We start from the raw sequence: 5,000 nt of genomic DNA, 5'->3' as shown, positions 1-5,000 counted from the left end.
AAAGAGATTTCCACGAAATTGAAATGGATCGTCGTATCGGGGTGGCGATGCGAGGAGAGTCCAGGAAAAGTTGGGGAGGATTGGATGAAAGAGGTTGGAGGTAGATGTTGTAGGTGTTCTTGATGTCATGGTATAGAAAGAAGATGGTAGAAGGGTTGAAAGAAAAAAGGGGGAGCGAAAGTCTAGTAGATTCAGAGAAGGGATATAGAGTAGATTCGAAGATACCAGAATAAAGAACACCGAAATAGACAAATAGTTGTGCGCGGATGTTACCTTACGTACAGAGAATCAAACAGGTGGCGTGTAGTAGGTTGGTTGGTTGGTTGGTTGGTTGGTTGGTTGGGAGAGTGTGAAAGAGGAAAAACGAAATCGTGAAAAGGAAAGAAAAGAAAAGAGAAGAGAAGAGAAGAGAAGAGAAGAGAGAAGGAAGAAGAAAAGAAAAAGAAAGTAAGTTTGGTGGATGTACACGCCCACGGTAGCGCGAAGAAGATACGATACTCTTACAAATGTAACGATTTATTTTCATTACAGCGTTATTAGGAGTGAGTCCTTGTCGTCGTAGTTGTCGTCGTAGTCGTCGTACGATTCGTCGAACCCTCTTTTTCTATCTTCTACCTTTTCGTTTATCAATGTGTGCGTGTGTTTCTTTCAATGTAAGAATACGCTTATACATACATACGTACATACATGTGTGTGCGTGCGTGTGCATGTGTATATGTGTGTGTATGTGTATGTATATGTGTACATGAACGTGAACGAATAGGAGTGGCTCGAACGATCGCCATCGACCCAGCTACGTCGAAATTCCAATCGGACATTCTCTTTCAACGGGTGCGATTAACAGCACCTTTAGGACCTTCCCTAAGCATCGACTGTGCTATTGGAATTCTCCTCCTCCTTCTCCGCTTCCTCCTCCTCCGTCTTCTTCTTCTTCTACTATTTCTACTACTTCTATTTCTATTCCTACTTTTACTTCCTCTTCAACATTTCTTCCGAGTTATTGAGTGGTATTACGAAAGGGTAAATAATACGTTTATTATTCGATTTACGTTCTTTCTAATGGCATGATATAATTAACCATAGATAGATTTATACCTTTCTATCGCATAAAAAGGTTTTCTTTTTTTTTCTCTTTTTTTGCCGTCCCTCCCCTCCCCCAACCTCCAATTAACATTAAGATCCATTTAAGATCTTTTTGTCATTACGTAAAAGAAATAAAACACGATAGATTATTTTCTTGTGTAAGTTTTAACATTGAGACAATACTAGGTAGCTAGCTAGCTAGCTAGCTTGCTTGCTTGCTTGCTTGCTTGCCGACTGGCTGGCTGGCTAGCTTAGCTAGCTCTAGGATCGAAGGGCACGATCGAAGGTATCTACGGTATTGGCCAAACGGTTGTACGGATTTCTTCTGTCCTAGAAGTAGTTTGTCTGTGGAGTCGATTGCAAGCAAGGAAGGAGGAACTGTTTCTGGTGTGTGGATGAAAGAGAAAGAGAGAAAGAAACAGAGAGAGAGAGAGAGAGAGAGAGAGAGAGAGAGAGAGAGAGAGAGAGAGAGAGAGAGAGAGAAAGAGAAAGAAAGGAGAAACCTGGAGTGAGGAAGAGGAAGAGCGGTGGAAGAGAGAAAACAGAAAGCCTGCGGGGACTGAATTTGCATCCGGCAAAGCAACCTCGGACTACTTTATTTGATTGGTTGCCCGCGGGGCTTGCCTTCCATCCTTGCACGGACGAGAGCGTACATGAGCACGCATATTCGGACTCGCTCTCTCTCTCTCTCTTTCTGTCTCTGTCTATCTTTTTCTTTCTCTCTTTTTCTTTCGGTTCCTTTTTCCTCTCATCGTCGACCACAAGAAATGGCCCTCCAGAAACGATCTCGGCTTTGCTACATCCGACACCCTCGGGGTCTATCCTACCCTTCCCTTTCACTGTTACTTCCTACGTTCCTAATCATATTCTCGTCGGCTGGAGGGATCTCTTTAATCCCGTTTCAGTGGAATCAAGAACAGCGCCGAGAGTAGAGCGTTCGATGTCGTTAACGGTGAAACGTATTTTTTCGATCAAAGGGATCTGCTCCGGAACCAACGATGAACATGGAACCTTCCCACGATTACTTCGATCGTTCGTGTCAAACGTGTTGAAGGTGATACTAGATCGATTTTGAAAGGATACTTTGAAAATTTATATATATATATATATATATACATAGGTGTATATATGCATGTAATGTATGTATGTATATATTTATATGTATATCATCATACTCGAATCGCGTTTATAAAACAATTAGATATTTTAATTGTATTTAATTGTAATTGTGTCGTTCCTAGTGTCCATTCATTGATCTTAGCTAATTACGATTTTAAGCTGAAACTTTCGCGTAGGAGGAACATTTTTGAGATAAAAATCTTGTAAGTAATTATCAGGGTCCTGTTGGTTAGGTCGGTAAAACTTCGTTTAAACGAACGGAGAGGACAACGTCTAAAAAAGAAAGAGAGAGAGAGAGAGAAAGAGAGAGACGAAGACAGAACATTGGGGGTGTAGGTAGGTTTTTAATGACGATGCTGGGGGCGGTCGATCGATTTTCATTCTGTCTACCAACCGGCGATGCTCGACGTCGAAATAATCATCCGGTCTAATAAAAATGGCTTATCCGCGAAACAATGGACTGTCGCTCGCAGGACATCCGGTTGGTGTGCAACGAAGCATCGTCACAGAGGAAAAGTGAGAGAGAAAGAAAGAAAAAGAGAGAGAGAGAGAGAGAGAGAGAGAGAGAGAGAGAGAGAGAGAGAGTCAGTCGTGACGTAGTCTCTTGCTTTTGCAAAGTACTTGCTGCCTATCTGCTTCCTCCACAATCTCAATCCATCTATCCATCTCCCTTTCTCTTTTAGCGTATTAAACGTTTTTACCCTGTTCTTCCTCTGCGGTGCCTGTATCTCGTTTTAATACTTTTGCCCCATTTCCTGGAGGACGCGCGTTTCGATGCCGAAGGGAATTCCTTCCTCCCTCCCCCTTTTCCCCTGATACCCGCTCCTCCCATTTCTACCTTTCACGCCGGGAAGAAAACTGGGCTAAATGTTCTTGTTTATATATATACACATATATGTATGTATATGTATATGTATATGTATATGTATATGTATATGTATATTATATTAATCACGGTCATTTCTCTCTCATTTTGATCAATTGCGCGTTAATCTTTTCATTTTGTATTTTCTTCGATTTTTTTTTTTTTTTTATTATCACAAAGTGATTATAAAAGAGACTAATCTAGGACTCGACAAATCTCTTTGAAAATTAGGTCAATTTATTTACCCGTTAAATCACGAACTAGATATACTAACGCCAACTATCATTGATATCAATTGTGATATTTTCTTTGATGGTCCGAATAAATTTAAATCGTCGTACGGAAAAAGAGGAAACTTCTCATTAAAATTGGGTTACCTTTAACCTTTCATCGTTTTCGTCAGTTATCGGTACTTGAAGAATACTCAATACTTTTCAAGTTCAAAACGAAAATCTTCCCTGTCGAACGTTTTTTGTTCTTGAAAGTGTTTCTATTCTCTTTCCTTTGTCTTTTCTTCTTTTATTTATTTATTTCTTTTTTTTTTTTCTATTTTGTAGGGGTCGTAAGAACACTATCATCTCGTCAGATATTTCCTGTAGATCTGTTTTCCTTATCCTTCCTTTCTCATCCCTTTCTTTCTGTCTTTGTTTCTCTTACATTATTTTCTTTATTTATTCAATTTTTTTTTAGGTTTCTTTTTTTTTTCCTTTTTTTCCTTTTTTCTTTTTATATAGATATTTTGCAAGAAAAGCGTTCAAGAAAAGAGAATGCGGGGGGGCTTTTTTTTACCGTAAATCTTAGTTGAACCTCTGGACGTCGCGGCGCTGTTTCGTTTCGACGCCCCAACGCGTCGCTCGATAACACCGTAGAGGTAGCTTTCTCCACCCACTCTCTCTCTCTCTCTCTCTCTCTCTCTCTCTCTCTCTCTCTCTATCTCTGTCTGTTCAGCCTCTTTCGTTGTCTCTCTTTGTTCTCTCTCTCTCTCTCTCTCTCTCTTTCTCTCTCTCTCTCTCTGTCGGTGTTCCAGTCGTCCGATGTTTCGACCATGATAACATCTGCTCCATACAAGGTCTCAAAAGCTCTGTAACTACGCACCTTCATAGAGTCACAGCTTCCTACTCTCTACCTCCCGGTCTCGTCCACTCCTCAGCCTCCAATGTCCAGTATTTCCCTCTTCGAGAGCAACCGAGAGATAGAGAGAAAGAGAAAGAGAAAGGGGAAGAGAGAGAGAGAGAGATCGGTACCCTGTCATCAGCGTGTCACGTTACTTCATGTCGGGCTCTCGTTCACGGGGATAATAGTAGCCGCACTTAGAATCGATTCATTAGCTCGTACCGATCTGTCCACGGCGAAATTCGAGGCGAGATATTTTTCTTTTCTGGCACGTCGATGACGATCGATGACGTATGAATGATATGACGTAGGAAACAAGTAAAGTTTCAAAGTTGGAAACGAACGTCGATGTTTTTCTTTCGTGTATGTATGTAAAAATTCGCGAACGACGAGAAAAAGGAGAAAAGGGAAAAAGGAAAATAGGAAATATATAGAGAGCCTAGGAAAATCTAGAAAAGAATTTTCTTCAAAAATATTTATACATTGTTAAAAGTAATTGAGAATGTGCTCACTTTTCGTATCTTAAATAGCTATAATGTATATATATATATATATATATATTATGAAAAAATTCCCCCAAAATGCTATGATTTAAATCATAAAATTTAATTTAAAAATAAAAAAAAAGAAAAAACACCTACGAAAAAAAAAATTAAATTTATTTCGATATTTTTATCAATGTGATGGCAGAGGAGGAAGAGGAGGATGAGGAGAAAGATCGAAGAAAAAAAAATAAAGAAACGAGGAACGATCCATTCTTCTAGATTTTATTATTATATACTAATTATATACGTGTCTTATATATTTTCTAATGAAAATA

The sequence above is a fragment of the Vespa crabro genome, chromosome 4, assembly GCF_910589235.1.
Source record: "Vespa crabro chromosome 4, iyVesCrab1.2, whole genome shotgun sequence".
In the NCBI taxonomy this organism is placed as follows: Eukaryota; Metazoa; Arthropoda; class Insecta; order Hymenoptera; family Vespidae; genus Vespa; species Vespa crabro.
This window is presented reverse-complemented; position numbering follows the sequence as displayed.